This window comes from Phyllobates terribilis, unplaced genomic scaffold (genome assembly GCF_046119375.1).
Source record: "Phyllobates terribilis strain yellow unplaced genomic scaffold, ASM4611937v1 Scaffold_3__8_contigs__length_932513732, whole genome shotgun sequence".
Taxonomy (NCBI): Eukaryota; Metazoa; Chordata; class Amphibia; order Anura; family Dendrobatidae; genus Phyllobates; species Phyllobates terribilis.
Window position 1 is genome coordinate 815,740,509 of NW_027362763.1, and position 17,075 is coordinate 815,757,583.

General features: G+C 44.0%; 1 protein-coding gene across 1 annotated transcript in view; it reads right to left on the reverse strand.

The window, feature by feature from the left end:
• SCAF8 (SR-related CTD associated factor 8) overlaps nt 1-17,075 on the reverse strand; it is a 438,319-nt gene that overhangs the window by 39,081 nt on the left and 382,163 nt on the right. The window contains exons 22-23 of the transcript XR_012318088.1: nt 11,379-11,469; nt 4,546-4,873 (exon numbers count right to left, since the gene is read on the reverse strand). The gene's annotated coding sequence lies outside the window, so the exon portion shown is untranslated. The remainder of the gene's footprint in view (nt 1-4,545; nt 4,874-11,378; nt 11,470-17,075) is intronic.

The window sequence follows — 17,075 nt, forward strand, 5'->3', positions numbered from 1 at the left end:
TGATACTACTGTATATAGTACAAGCAATCAGACAATCACAGGTTCAAGTGTCCTAAAGGGACTAATAAATGTAGTAAACATTTTTTGAAAAAAATCTGAAAATAACAAACAAAAGTGAATCATGCTCTTTTCCCTCATTAAAAATAAGGATAATAAAAAATATAAAAAATACACATGGTATCGCTGTTTGAAGTAAATTCCAATCTGTCAAAATATAAAAAGTATTAACCCAATCAGTAAACACTGAAAACAGAAAAAAAACCTGCTAAAGTTGTGTTTTTTGGGTGCCGCAACACCACAAAAAAATTCTGTAAGAAGTGATCAAAATGTCAAAAAAATGGAAGCATTACGGGTTGTGGAAATGGTGACACAATCAACAAAAAAACATTTTTTACAATTTTGTTACCACTAAAATTATTTAAAAAAAATATATAAAAAACTAGACAATTTTGGTATTGCCATAATGAGGAGAATCATATTGCCAGGTCATTTTACTACACAATGTACGTCGTAAAAACAATTCCCAAAAAACTATGTCAGAATTGGATTTTTAGGGGGGAATTTTACTGCACTTGGAATTTTTTTCCCATTTTCTAGTATACTAAATGGTAAAATGAATGATGTCATTCAAAAGTACAACTCATCCCACAAATAATAAGCCCTCAAATGTCTATGTGAACAGAATAAAAAAACTGTGGCTTTCGGAAAAACAAAAATGCAAAAACGGAAATTGGCCATGTTGAGAAGAGGTGAACTTCTTTGTTGTTTTTAAGAGCGAAAATTGGCACATTTTGCAATATGATGCAAATACTACACACAAAAAAATCCTGGTCAGAAAATCACTTCAGGGGAGGACTAGAGTGCATTTGTGCAAAAATTGTGCAAAAAGTAGCAATTGATGATTCAGCGACATGATCTGGAAACTACAAACCACAATGACGTACATAAAGAAACAGGCAAACACTTATAAAATAGACTTTAACCGCTTTAAAGCCTGGGGCATAGTGATGAGCGAGTATGTTTTGTTAACCCTTTGCCGAGTATGCTCGGGCGAGCATCAAGTAGTTACAGCTGCTCGGTGTTATGTTTGAATCATTCCCGTGTGCATGATTTGCGACTGTTTGACAGCTTTAATACATGTGAGGAATGTCTATTTATTACACATTCATCACATGTATTAAAGCTGTCAAACAGTCGCAAATCATGCACACGGGAGCGATTCAAACATTTCACCGAGCAGCTGTAAATACTCGGTGCTCGCCCGAGCATACTCGGCAAAGGGTTAACAAAACATACTCGCTCATCACTACTGGGGCATATTAGTATGCCCCAGACCATCACCCCCAGTTCAGCGAGGGCTCTGGCGCTGAGCCCGCACTGAACCAGGCACATGTCAGCTGATTTATACAGCTGACATGTGCCCGCAACAGCCGAGGGTGAATTCGTGATCCACCCGCGGCTGTTAACCAGTTAAATGCCGCTGTCAATCTCTGACAGCGGCATTTAACATTGCCGCGCCGGAAGCGCGGCATTAGCCCCGCCCATTGGTGACCCCATCACATGATCGCGGGTCACCGATGCATGGGCATGACAATCCTGGGTCTGCAGGAGACCCCTGTGGTTGTCATGTCACGCTAGCTATGAGAGCCACCTAGTGGTCGGCGCTCATAGCAAGTGAGAATTTCTGAAACACAGAGGCGATCTGCTCATCGCCTCTATGTAACAGAGGCGATCGGACAGTTGCTGCTTCTAGTCTCCTATGGAGACTATAGAAGCATGCAAAAAGTGTAAAGAAAATGTTTTTAAAAATATAAAAAAAATTAAAAAAATATAAAAGTTTAAATCAACCCCCTTTCGCCCCATTCAAAATAAAATAATAAAAAAAACAAACCACATACACATATTTGGTATAGTTGCGTTCAGAATCGCCCGATCTATCAATATAAAAAAAGAATTAATTTGATCGGTAAACGGCGTAACGAGAAAAAAATTCTACACGTCAGAATTTTTTGGTCAACAGCGCAATAAAATGCAATAACGGGCGATCGAAACATTGGATCTACTCCAAAATGGTATCAATAAAAATGTCAGCTCGGCGCGCAAAAAATAAGCCCTCATTTGGCCCCAGATCCCGAAAAATGGAGACGCTACGGGTCTCGGAAAATGGCACCATTTTTTTTTTCTAGCAAACTTTGAATTTTTTTTCCACCACTTAAATAAAAAATAACCTATACATGTTTGATATCTACAAACTCGTAATGACCTGGAGAATAAGAATGGCAGGTCAGTATTAGCATTTAGTGAACGTGGTAAAAAAACAACCCAAAAAACAACTGTGGTATTGCACTTTTTTTGAAATTTCATCGCACTTGGAATTTTTTTCCCGTTTTCTAGTACACGATATGGTAAAACCAGTAATGTCATTCAAAAGTACAACTTGTCCCGCAAAAAATAAGCCCTCACACGGCCATATTGACCAAAAAATAAAAACGCTGTGGCTCTGGGAACAAGGGAAGCAAAAACGAAAACGCAAAAACGGAAAATTCCAACCCTTAAGGGGTTAAAGAAAGACACAAATTAAACCAGCAATAAGGTGAAAACTAAAACTGGCGAAAAACACCAAAAAGTAGACAAAAAGCTTCAAATGTTAAAATGAAAAATGCCCTATGTTTCTGGAATGGGATATCCAACAAGCTCCACTTTAGTGAGAGTGCGGCTACTATGAGAAAATGAACTGCCAGCTTTCAGTCATGGGGAGAGCACGGAGCAAATACAGTTATCACTCACAGCACTGATCACTATACTGTAAACAGTATACAGTAAGCAAATGCTGTGCATCCGTGCAGAACGAGCTGTGAAAATGCTGGGGTGTGCTGACAGCCGCTGATCACAGTATAGTGAGATATGCTGTGAGCAATGACTGTAGCTGCTCCATAGCCGCTGTAGCTGCACAGAGCTATGACTGAGCTATGACTGAAAGCCAGTGGTTCCTGAAACAATTTAATTTTCTCCCAGTGGACGCTCTTTCAGTAAGGTATAAATAAATGGGCACTTCAGAACTTTTTAGAGAGTCTTGGAAATAAAAATTAAAAAATCCATTTTAGGTTCTCCTTGGAATCACCACATTTCTAATCACCTGTGACAGGTTGTTGGGCTTATAACCCATTTTCGTGACTTGACTACGTTTTTGTTTCCTCGTTTGCTTGCAATACAGCACCTAAAACTAAGTCTCTGCAAAAATACCACTCCATTAATAAAAAGAGCAAGAAAAATAAACTGGAATGGGACCTTGGGCTCTGCACTATCTGCGCCTATGGAAGATATGCACTCTTTTTTATGTATAACAAAGGAAGAATTCCTTTGTACATCTAAATTTGGAATATAGAGTACTTAATACAGCCACAACTTCTGAAGTTAGGGAGCAGTCAGACTGCCATATTACTCGCATTAGGATCGCATTGCAACCCTCAGACTGGCCGACGGCTCTTCTGACCTGAGTGTGAGCGCTGCATAGAAATACATGCTGCCATGCTCAGGTGAGGAGCGCCAACGGCCAGTGTGATGGTTGCGATGCGATCCTCGTGCGAGTAATACAGCAGTCTGACTGCACCCTTAGACATATTTGTAGATGTTTTATATTGCATATTACTGTAACTTTGATTTACATGCATTTTATGTTGGTCTGTGCCTGCTGATAGATGGGAAAAGGTCCCTTAAGGGAGATGTATCATCAGAAAATAACCTATTTTTGTGTCATATGTATTTTTTTGTAATCTTAGTAATGTTTTTTTTTATATCATGATCTGTCTTAAAAAGCAAAATTAGAAATCTTGTCATTTTCACATAGGCCACTGGGAATCAGGACCAGTTTGAAGCCCATTCATTAGAGTCAGGATTACAAAGACATGTAACACCTCTATACACAGCTGATTACACAGGATCCACCAATCACAATAAGTGACGTCACAGCTCCACCTCCCTTCACATTGTCAATTGTACTTGCTCATTAGATGCTTCAATACTAAAGATAGGGTCTTAGTACTGCTGCTAATGTTTATGTGAATTTCCTGCAAGTACCCCAATGGACAGTGGGAAAATTCTAAGATTTCTAAAAAAATTGTTTAATACAGATTGTGATTTAACAGAAAAAGCCAAATAAAAGAAAAAATACATTTAGTACAAAATTTTGAATTAAACAATAGGTCATTTTCAGATGGCACATTAAGTATATTAAAGACATTTAATACAGTAAATTCAGGCCTATGATTGCAATAATAATAATAATAATAATGTTTTAGAGATGTTCACTACATTTATCAAAAAAGAGCAAAATAACAGCTTCAGGAGGGAAGAAAAGTCTCCTTCGTCACACCACTATATTAGGACAGAGGATATTTTCAAACTAGTCATTTAGAAGTAAATGATTATACAGTAAATTGTCAAGGAAAGAACATGGAGATTGTGTCGTACATGAGTCAGAACATAGTGTGGCGCGTGGTGCCCACGCATGTGCCAGGAGAAGCAAATTATTCTTTTCAGTCTCACCTCTCATAAGTGCTGACTCCTGCGCTGACTGGCTGCAGCTATTCAACCTTTCCTGGCATTTCTTTTCAGAAGCTTCCCCTGCTGTGTCTGTAAAGGGATATTTGTGCTGTGTAATCCGCTCTGAGCTCAGGAAATAACATAGCAGGTAGAGATCCATACCAAGTCCTGCTCCCTTCTGACGGCCTCCAGGATTTCATTCCATTTCTATCTGATTTATTATTTCACTGAATGAACAAGTTATCGCAATCTGCATGTCTTCCTTCATCGCTGCATTTTCTGGCTTGGTCAGACTTTATTTTTATTACAGATATTGGGCATATAATTAAGTCTGATGGAGAAAAAAACATGCAGAAAACTATGAAATGAAAAGAAACATTTATTGATATAAGATTTTCAGTGGCAAATTGCAAGACAGCATCATTTTCTGCATTGCATGGCACTACAGCCCTATAACAAAAGACAGATAATATAGCAGAGCTCAACGAGCTATTCAGTGCTAGTGTGCCACAAACATTAGACTAGGTGGTTCTCAAGTCAACCATATCATTCTATTCCTACCCTTTAACTTACGCATCATACCAAGGAGTTTATTTTTCCATCTGTGAAATGGTGCTATAAGGTCTAATTTAGGTGCTTGTTATAGTATATCTGTTATTTAGAAATTGTTATACTGTTGTTTTTAAAAAAAAAAAAAAAAAAACAGCTGCCTACAACTATATGTGGGTGTCAATGTGTATATGGAAGAGGTGCCTCAATTTTCATTGCTTTTGTTAAACAGCATTAGAAATAGTGACATCTAGAGGCCAAAATCTGGTACTGCTGCTGAAAAAAACTGGTTTCCTTGTGTTTTTGTTATTCTAGGCTTCAATTGTACAATGTCATTATTAATGTCAAAGAGATTAGACAAGAATATGTTATTGGTAGTGAGATAAACTATAATTATTTATTCTTTCCACTAGATTTAAATGAATTTCTTGTTGATCATAAAAAATGTGGAACTTGATTGGGAAGGAATAGAAAAAGAATTGTAGCAGCTTTACTTAGCAAGCTTTTAGCACCTAGTAATTCTGATGTTGTAACGAGCCCAGTGATTGTCTACAGTGGTCATGTAATGTATGCATAACATCACCTCTGCAGACTGTCAATAAAGAGCGGGGACAGTGGTAGAGAGGCAGCACTGGACATGCGGTGGGTGAGTAAGGTTAAGTGCACATAGGGCGTTTTTGATGTGTTTTCGCGGCAGATTTTCGCTGCGGAAAAGCAGCAAAAACGCTTGGTAATGGGTCTGCCAGCTATTGCAATGGCATTCCTGATGTGCTGTGCACATGATGCAGAAATTTCCGCTCAGGATTACCATTGCATTTTAAAATGCAGCATGTCCATTGTATGCAGCGTTCCCCGCCCATTGACTTTAATTGAACCGCTGCAAATCCGCAGGTATTTTATACCTGCAGATTTGCTGCGATTCAATTAAAGTCAATGGGCCGCGGAACGCTGCGAGTGGTACCCGGGTCGGCTGGGGTGGACTACTACTCCGCTCACCTGACCGCCGGTCCCGCTGACAACAGCGAGAGTGACGTGGCTGAGGGGAGCAGTAGTCTCCTCAGCCGAGCTGGGACTGTGTCAGGTGGTAAAAAAAAAAGTAAAAAAAAAACAGTATACTCACTTGTCCGGCACCCCCCGCAGTCCTCCCGATGTCCCCCGGCAATGTCATCCTCCCGGCGGTACACTGACGGGAGCGCGCTCGCTCCCAGCAGTATACTGCGCTGCCAGGACCTGCGGGGTGGTCACGTGAGCTCTCAGCTGAAGATCAGCTGAGAGCTCATGTGACCTCACTTTACGGCACCGATGCTGCGTGGGAACATTCTGAAGAATGCTCCCTCCTGTACTGGTGCTGAGGTCACCGGGGCTGATCAGCTGATCTTCAGCTGATGAACCCCAGTGACCTCACTCCTGCAGCAACATGTACACTGGCAGGAGTGATTTTACACTCCTGTCAGTATACATTGCTGTCTTCTACAGCAGTGACATCAGTGATTGCTGATATCACTGCTGTAGAAGTGACCCTGATCGCCGAGGGACAATCGTGACGGCGGTAATCGTGGACTACGTCATGACGGCAGACAGGTGAGGGATATGGTTGTTATTTATTTAACTGTTTTTACAGAAGATCGAGGGATTCGGGGACTGAGCGTACAATAAAAAAATGTTTTAAAACCGTGTGTTTTATATTTCATTAAAATACTTTATTCTGGCCATGTATTTATTGAAAAAGCGGCGACAACTTTACTACGCGGTTAGTAATGGGGCGTCTTAAAGACGCCCTCCATTACTAACCTGTGCTTCACGTCAGCCGCCAATACAAGGCGGACCTGAACCCCAACCCCACCTTATGGATGTACCATTTCTGGGACTGCTGAGGGGTGATATTATTAGCCGTGGAGGGGGCTCGTATTCATGGCCCCTTCCCTGGCTATTAATATAAGCCCACAGCTGTCTGTTTAGCCTTTTCTGGTTAGATTTTATAGGAGAACCCTACGTCAATTTTTTTCTGGGGTCCCCCTGTAATCTAGCCAGTAAAGGCTAAACAAACAGCTGTGGGCTGATATTAATAGTCAGGGAGCATTGTTGGCTAATGGCCCCTTCCCCAGCTACTAATATCAGCTCCCAGTGGTCGGCTTTCCCTCTGCTGGTTATGAAAATGACGTGGGAGTCCACGCCATTTTTTTAAAAAAATGTTAGGTTCTGTGCCCACGATCTGACGCTTTGGACGCATATTTTTGCTGCTTCCAAAACATTGCATTCTATTGAACGCAGGTAAATCCGCATGTGTTCACTGAACCATGCGGATTTATTGCATTCAGTACTTTCTAGTGGTCAAATTTCTGTTGTGGAGACTAGCGAGAATTTGACATGTATGTCAGTGTCCACGTGTCTAGAAATCCCATCCACTATGCTGTAACATCTGGACGCTGTGGGTTTGATGCTGTATAAACACGCAGCATCAAACCTGCAGCGGCTCCTGATCATGGCCATGTACCCAAACTCACCCGCAGCATGTCAATTTCTGCAGCGGCAGTCTCCGCTGCAGATTTTGACCGATTGAAGTGTCATTATATGCAGTGGATTCACTTGCACCAACAACAAAAGAGCGACATTAGAACACAGCGTTTTGGACACAGCAAAAATACGCTGCGTCCAAAGCGCTGCTGAGTGCTGATCGGGGGGAGCGGCTAACAAAACAGCTGTGAGCACCTTCCTAGGGTAAAAATAGCAGCTTCTTTGCCAAGAGTGTGCAAAGAAGTCATCAAAGCAAAAGGTGGCTACTTTGAAGAACCTAGAATATAAGACATATTTTCAGTTGTTTCACACTTTTTTGTTCAGTATATAATTCCACATGTGTTAATTCATAGTTTTGATGCCTTCAATGTGAATGTACAATTTTCAAAGTCATGAAAATACAGAAAAATCTTTAAATGAGAAGGTGTGTCCAAACTTTTGGTTCTGTACTGTATATAATCAATATGGGCTTAAAGTGCAGACTCTCTGCTTTAATTTGAAAGTAGTCACATCCTAATTGGAGTAAAGGTTTAGGAATTATAGCTCTTTTTAACCCCTTCACAACCTTTGACGTACCCATATCTCATGGTTGCATAGGGGTTCCCCACATTTGACGTATCGGTACATGATGGCAATCGTGAGCAGCACTGTCCGTGCAATTGCTGCCGGTAGTTCGGCTTATGTGATAGATGAGACCAGGCTTTCACAGCCAGGAGCGGTGCAGCGCCCGCGGCTGTTTAACCCCCTAACTACCATGATCAATATCGATCACAACATTTAGGAGGCTCGGAGAGCGAGGGGACCCTCTGCCTTCCGATTGGCGACCTTGCGATGACCACCTCCGGGTCAGCCAGCTACAGCAAGCCTGTTAGACCATGCCGGGAATATGTACTGTGAACAGCATAAAAAACAAACAATTCCTGAATTGCTGTTTTTTGTTCATTCTGCCTCCCAAAAATCGGATTAGAAAACAATCAAAAAATGTTAAGTGCCCAAAAAATGGTACCAATAAAAATGTCAACTCATCCCACGAAAAACAAGCCTCGGCAGAAATATACAAAAAGTATACCTCTCAAAATATGGCGATGCAAAAACTTGTTTTTGGAAAAAAAAGCATCTTTTAGTGTGGACAGTAGCCAAACATGAAAACCCGATATAAATCTGGTAAAACTGTAATGGCACCGACCCGAAGATTAAAGTTGTCTAATCACTTATACCGCACGAGGAAAGGCATAAAAAATGAATAAAACCAATTCTTCACCTAATGTTGATTTGTTCATTCTGCCCCCCAAAGATTGCAGCAAGGCTCGGCTCACATTTATCCTGCGCTCTGCACTTAGCGCTTATACAGTACCAGGGTTTCCGTGTAAATCTCTGAAATCTCTACGTGATTCAGATGGATCCCCCGGTGGAAGATTCATTATAATGAGGCAAATGGAGATACTGTGGACTCCGTCTGGCCTATGATCCAGTAGAGTCCATGTAAGGGGCACAGGGTGGTAGTTGTGGATGAGACCCTGCTGTTCTCCCACACCCTGGCTCCCCACAGAAGATAATGTCCTGTCTGTTGTGTGATTTGTGTGTAATGGACAACACTCACTTTTGTCCCATGAGGCTCCATCTGTCCCACAGTTTCGGGTCAGGGCTCGATCACATAGTTCACACCAGACTCTTGAATCATTTTCAACAGTTAAACTTTACTCCCTAGGCTCAGTTCAGTCTTGATCATGGGTACAGGACAGTGTAACACAGCATTTACGGTTTCGGCCACCTGCGTTGTCCCTTGCTCTAATGGCACTTCCTGCCCCAGGGGATGTCTCGCACGGCACCGCAGCTTCCCAGGACTCTGCACCGACTTGTCTTTGTAGATCCCTGTCCGCTCTCTCCTCTGAAGATGAAATCAAGATAGGCTCCTCCATACCCTGTTCCGGCTATAGGTCGCAGACATTAAGGGGTGGCCCAATGAATGTTGTTGCTGCTTTCCTCATATTGCTTTTTGCTGCTGTTACCTGCTCCTTTCAGGTTCTTCTGTTCCCTGAATGACCCTCAGTCCACTGGCCATGAACTGGACCCTTCCAGCAACTTCACTTTTATTCTCTCCACTCTGACTGACTCTAATCAGGAAGTCTTCCTCTTCTTAATTAACTAACTACAACTTACTGGGCACTATAACATACTGAGTACTAAAACATACTGGACACTGCAATGTACGGGCAACACAATGACAAATTTGTAATTTTCACTTGGCAACATCCACTGCTGCTTTGTTTCTGGTAGACACCCATGGAGTCAAAATTGTCACTAATCCTATAGATAAATTCCCAGAGAGGTGTAATTTCCAAAATAGGTTCACTTGAGGGGGGATTCTGCTCTTCTGGCACTTAGGGGCTCTATATATGGAGTCTGCAAACTATTGTATGATAATTTGTTCTCCTAGACTCAAATAGCGCTCTGACCCTCCCGAGTTTCGCAATATGGCTAAACAGTATTATACAGCCATATATGGGGTATTGCCACGTTCGGCAGAAATTGCGTGACAAATTTTGGTGCAATTTTCTCGGTGATTTCTCAGTAATGCAGCAACAAAAAATATAAAGGTGTTGATGGATTTAGCATAAAAAGACCTGCATGCTCATATATGCGGTTTGGAGGGATGATCTTACTGACAGATTCCCTTTAACCCTTTCACAACATATGACTTACAGTTGCGTCATATGTCGTGACTTTTATATGGGCTCATATGCGTTTAACAGCGACGGGTGGAGTGGATTTCTGACAGCGGCATTTAACACACGCGCCCCATTTTTGATGAGTTAGTGGGTTGCTGGACATTGAGATGGTGGAAATAGAACAATGACTACTCCACCTATCAAAATGTGCTAATGAATTGTACTAAAAGTTACAATGACAGGTACAATATAATAGGTACATTAGGGCGATTTTCATTTTGCTCTTTTTTATATTTTTCCTCCCCTTTGTTCCAAGAACCATTTTTTTTTCTGTCAACATATCCACATGAGGGCTTGTGTTTTGCCGCATGACTTGTAATTTTTAATGACAATCAAGTAAATGGGAAAAATCCATATGGGATGAAATGATGAAAAAGATTGCACTTCTGACATATTTTTGGCGGTTTTGTTTCTAAGATGTTAAGTGTGTGGTAAAATGATCTGGAAACATCATACTCCAGGTCAGAACAATTACAGCAATGCCAAATTTGCTGATTTTTTTTATTTAAGTGATGAATAAAAATTCAAAAGTAAGGAAAATAATAAATAAAAACAAGTTTCTGTCGTAATTTTCCAAGACATTTTTATTTTTTGAGACATAGCTGTGTGAGGGCTTATTTTTTTGCATAGTGAGCTGACCCCTGGGATCCTGGTCAGAGGCCTCTCACCCAGCCAGATCAGATCTCATGCTTGGCACTGTCAAGGAGTAATACCCCGAAACACAGTGTCTGTAAATTGAGATTCTGGTTTGGCTTTTATCCTAAGTCATGTGACAAGGCTCGGTAAAGGGTTGATATTGACTTTTAGGATTACTACTTCCAGTAGAGTTCTAGTCCTCTTCCTCTCTGAAGAAACAATATGCACATCAAATACAGTGAAATATGTTTTTTGGTTTTTTTGCTGAACTTCCTTGTCTTGATCATAACCTTTCTGTTTCTGTTCATAATTATTTTTGGATTTCTGCACTGAGGCTGTAATCTTTCTAATATTATCAGTATTATAATTTATGACATCGATACAAGAAAGACATTATTCCAGACTTACATCAGCCGTATGATAATGTGTTATCCCTGCCATGTTGATGTCGATTCTCATTCCATAATTTCCCTTCTTTCTTCCCAGAAATCAATATCACCTAATATGGAGGAAGAACACATTCCATATTAACAACGCATCATGTGGCATCAGATATGTAAGAATACATATCCAACATCAGACATAAATCATTGGTTTTATTATTTTGTTTAAAACAATGTTCCAGCACGAACATAACGTGGAAAACTATCACATTCAACCAAACACTATTATTCTCTACTTGCTATATTTTCTTTTTGACTTGTGCAAAAAAAGTACTCATGTATCAGATAACGCAAGTGCTACATGACATCCTTTGCTGTGACACAGATGGCATGGCAATGTGTCGCTGCTACATCGCAGCAGAGTTACAAGGGTCACAATGTAACCCCATTCACTTTGCATTGTGCTGTGATGTAGCAGTGGCACCTACTGATTTTTGCCTGTGCAACTTGTGTCGATGCGAATGTTACCAAGTATCACTGACCTAAATGATGGTACCATTATAAGTATCAAATAAATAAGAACACCGTGCCTATATCCAGCTATAAAAATGCTCAAAGGGTCATTCCAATCTTGTGACGCAATGCCATACTTTCATGATTTGTAATACATTTATGATCAATGGATGTCTTGAATCCATACAAGCCTTATTTATTACACTTTGCTTATATAGTACCATCATATTCCACAGCCCTTTCCATACATTGTCCCCAATGGGGCTCACAATCTAGAACCCCTATCAGTATGTCTTGTGTGTCCTTGGAACCCAGAACCCCAGCACTGGAAAGCAACACTGCTAACCACTGAGCCACCACACTGTCTTGAGTATGGCAGGGCTTTACCACTACATTTCCTGCTACGTTTTTCCGACAGAGCAGCACTTCCGTTCACCGTTCTCTGTGAGGAACTAATGCTGGCCCCGTTCATGTGAAAACAGCAGCACTGCAGGTCCATGCGCTGCCGATGACTGAGATACTGCTGTGCATGAAAAACACACATGGGAATGCAGCACTACACCAGGATAGGAAATACAGATTAAGTGATGGCAATTTTCTAGCGTCATGCCTTCACTTTACAAGAGGGGAAAACTCTTAAGGACCATACAGTACAGACCAAAAGTTTGGACACACCTTCTCATTGAAAGATTTTTCTGTATTTTCATGACTATGAAAATTGTACATTCACACTGAAGGCATCAAAACTATGAATTAACACATGTGGAATTATATACTTAGCAAAAAAGTGTGAAACAACTGAAAATATGTCTTATATTCTAGGTTCTTCAAAGTAGCCACCTTTTGCTTTGATGACTGCTTTGCACACTGTGAGGCAGTGACCGGGATCGTATACGAGGGATGTTATATATTCCCCCAGAATGTGTACAGAGACCTATTAAATCCATTGGAGTGCATTGCAGTCACAAACTCACCTGCGGCTGCAATGCAGGAATGAAGGTGAGCAATGACCTGGTCAGACTACCTGGCTAAGTCAGATTAATTAAAACCCGGCAGGGCCTTCATTTCTGGGAGGAGGTCACAGAAGGCAGTGGGGCGGCCTCCTCCCTCCAACCCGGGTTTTCCAGTGGCTCTTGCCACAGGTCCTTTAAAACCCTGCACTAAGGATTAGTGTTGTTCTATGTTGGAACCTGCTAGGAGCATAGCAGGAAAGCTCAGGAGGATTGAGTGCGGCTGAAACCCCGCCTGGGAAGGCTCTGCATGTTAGAACGCTCCTGTTAGTTTTTTCTATTTTGCTGGTCACATGACTTTTTGCCTATTTAATCCAGCTCCGCCCTCCTGGCCTTGCTGGACTTCAGTGTTACATTTACTCTTAAGCTAGCCAGGTGCCTTACCTTACTCTGTAGTTTGCTTGGTCTTTTGACCACTAGTACTTCGGTTTGTTTGTTTGTCTTTGCTCTGCTACAATTTCTGCTAGGAGGTGTCCAACTATATCCCAGTCCTTAGTTCTTGTAGGGACCCCTCCCTTATATCTATAGGTCTGCGTTCAGACTAGCTGAGGACTTAGGCGGGTCTGTTCACAAGGAACAGGTCACCCGCTGCATCGTAGGGAATCAGCTTAGTCCTATTGTAGGGACAGTTTTCCTATCTTTCCTTAGTGTTTGTAGCAGTTCATAACACTGCACCTGTCAGGCTCTGAGTAGCCCGGCGCAGCCATTGCCCCCAGCAACCGTTGTTTATGGACTCATGTTAACCCGGCTGCGAACCGGAGGACTTTCTGTTTACCCGTGAGTTGCTGAATAAAAGCTGTTTATGTTGGACTTGCCTGGATCAGTTACTGCACGGTGTGAACACCGCCGCCTTACAAGTTGGTGGAGAATGCGGGCATTGTGACTGAGGCATACCCCACCGGCAGCTGCATGACCACAATCCGGCCTGCCACCTTTCAGTTCCACCCCGTGGACAAAATGGACGAGCTGTTAAAGCATCTGGGACTCGCCCTGGAGCAGCAGCAAAAAACAAACGAACTGTTGCTGCAACAGATGGCCGCCCTGCGGGAGACACCAACGGCGCCAGCCCTGGAACGTCGAGAGGCCCAGGACAAGGTTCGCTCAGCGGTGAGGAAGATGGGACCGGAGGATGACGTGGAAGCCTTCCTGACCATCTATGAGCGCACAGCAGAGCGGGAAAACCTACCGGCCGGCCAGTGGGCACAAGTGGTGGCTCCGTTTCTCGTCGGCGACGCCCAAAAGGCCTACTTCGACCTAAGTCGAGAGGACGCCCAGGACTACCAGAGGCTCAAAGGTGAAATCCTTGCCCGGCTGGGGGTCAATACATACGTGAGGGCTCAGCGTGTGTTTTCATGGGCCTATGTGGAGACCCGACTCGCCCGGTCTCAGGCTTATGACCTCCTGCAGCTGGTAAAGAGGTGGCTCCAGCCTGAGACTTTGTCTCCAGCCCAGATGGTGGAGAGGGTGGTGGTTGACCGGCTGGTGAGGACTCTGCCAGCCGCTATCCAACATTGGGTGGGGCAAGGGGACCCCGACACACTCAACCAGGTGGTCAGCCTGATCGAGCGCTACTCGGCCACTCAGGACTTTATCTGGGACTCTGCCCCCTCACGGCTGTCACGCCGATCCCTGCCAACCCAGGAGTCAGGAAAGGGGTCGCGTCCCTCTGCTGGGGACAGTCAGCACAGTACCCGTGCTGAAGTTAAACCTCGGAGTGAGAGTGGCAGGAGACCGATTCACTCCCAAACTGTCATAAAACCTAACAGTACCTCCACCCTTAGGTGCTGGCGGTGTCAGGGGCTGGGACATGTGGTTGCTAATTGTCCCCTGACTACGGAACCCATGGACTGCGGATATAGCCGCCGGGTCTCAATGTATGCCCAGACCGTCAGCACGGCGAGCGCTGACCCCCAGGACAGTGAACTCCAACTGTGCCAGGTACTGGTTAATGGGTACCCCACGGAGGCCCTCCTGGACTCAGGGAGCCTCGTGACTCTGGTACATGGGTCGCTGGTGGCAGGAGACAACCCCAGTGGACGGCCAGTCGGGGTTGTGTGTATCCATGGGGACCTCCGAGAGTACCCAACTGCGGAGGTAGTTTTGTCCACGCCATGTGGAGATATAAAACATGTAGTGAGGGTGGTAAAAACTCTTCCCTATGGGACTGTGTTGGGAAGAGACTTGCCCCTGTTCTGGACTCTGTGGAATAACAAAATCCACTCTCCCCTGGTAAAATGTATTACAGACGCTGTACCCGACGAACCTGCCGTAGGGGTGTCCAACCTAGGGACAGAGTGTGACCCCGATAGGTTTCCCTTAGAGGTGCTCGCAGGAGAGGTCGAGGAGACCACATCGATCCCCGAGCTGGAAGTGTCCCGGGACACGTTTGGGACGGCTCAGCTACAGGATCCCACCCTGACTCAGGCGCGGGAAAGGGTGGTAGAGGTAAACGGCGTAGCCCAACAGCCCGATGCAGATACTGTATTTCCACACATGGTAGTCAACGGTGAGCTGCTCTATAGGATAGATAAGATCAGGGAAGAGGTCATGGAACAGTTGGTAGTACCTCAGTTGTACCGTCGGGTGGTTCTAGATTTGGCACACACACACTTGCTGGGTGGACACTTAGGGGTAAAAAAACACAAAAACGTATCTTGCAGCAGCTCTTTTGGCCTGGGGTTTACGCGGAGGTCAAAAGGTACTGCGAATCCTGCCCCGAATGTCAGTTGACCACACCCACCGCAAGTTTCCGTAGCCCCTTGGTACCCCTGCCAGTGATAGAGGTACCTTTTGAACGGATTGCAATGGACTTGGTAGGGCCCATTGTAAAATCCGCCTGTGGCCACCAACATATACTGGTGGTCGTCGACTATGCCACCCGGTACCCGGAGGCTATACCACTACGCCACACCTCGGCAAAACTGATTGCATGGGAGCTGTTTGCCATGTTCTGCCGCCTTGGACTACCTAATTAGATCCTGATGGATCAGGGGACCCCTTTTATGTCCAAAGTGACAAAGGAACTGTGCAAATTGGTAAAAATTAAACAATTGCGCACCTCGGTGTACCACCCTCAAACCGACGGGCTAGTAGAAAGGTTCAATAAAACCCTCAAGTCCATGTTAAAAAAGGTGGTTTCTAAGGACGGAAGGGATTGGGACATGTTGCTACCCTATTTGATGTTCGCCGTCCGTGAGGTACCCCAGGCTTCCACAGGGTTCTCTCCCTTTGAGTTATTGTACAGCAGACACCCTAGGGGTCTTTTGGGCGTAGCCAAAGAGACATGGGAACAAGAGCCGACTTCACATAGGAGTATAATTGAACACGTGGCTAGTATGCAGGACCGGATCGCGGCGGTCATGCCCATCGTGAAAGAACATCTGTTAGATGCCCAAGCAACCCAGAGGCGCACATACAATAAAATAGCCAGAGTCAGGTCTTTTAACAATGGCGATCGGGTGTTAGTACTGGTACCCATAGCCTAGAGTAAGCTCATGGCCAAGTGGCAAGGGCCATATGAGGTTCGAGGAAAAAGTGGGGGAGGTAAATTACCGGGTGTATCAGCCCAGAAGGAGGAAACCTGAGCAGTTTTACCATGTAAACCTGCTAAAGCCTTGGAAAGATCGAGAGTGTTTACTTACAGACATCACCCCAGGCATATCGCCAGAGAGTTCTCTACCTTCAGCCAGGAGAGCGTCCCAGGGGGAGGTCAGGATAAGTGATGCCCTCACTAAACAGCAGCGACGGGAGGCTCGCTCGCTGGTGCAGCACAATACCGACGTGTTCTCAGAGCTACCGGGTAGGACTACGGTTATCGAACTTTATACTGTCACCAAACCTGGGGTAAGCGTGCGAATAATACCGTACCGGGTACCCGAAGCCTGGAGACAAGTCATCACGGCTGAAGTAAAACAAATGCTTCAGTTAGGCGTCATAGAGGAATCACGGAGTGAGTGGGCTAGCCCCATCGTACTGATTCCAAAACCAGACGGATCGTTATGTTTCTGTAACGATTTCTGGAAATTCAATGAAGTGTCAAAGTTTGACCTCTATCCAATGCCCAGGGTGGACGAGCTGATTGAGAGACTGGTGCAGGCCCAGTACTTTACCATGCTCGATCTCACCAAGGGTTACTGGCAGGTACCTCTCACAGATTCGGCGAAGGGAAAGACCGCCTTCGTAACTCCGGAGGGTCTATA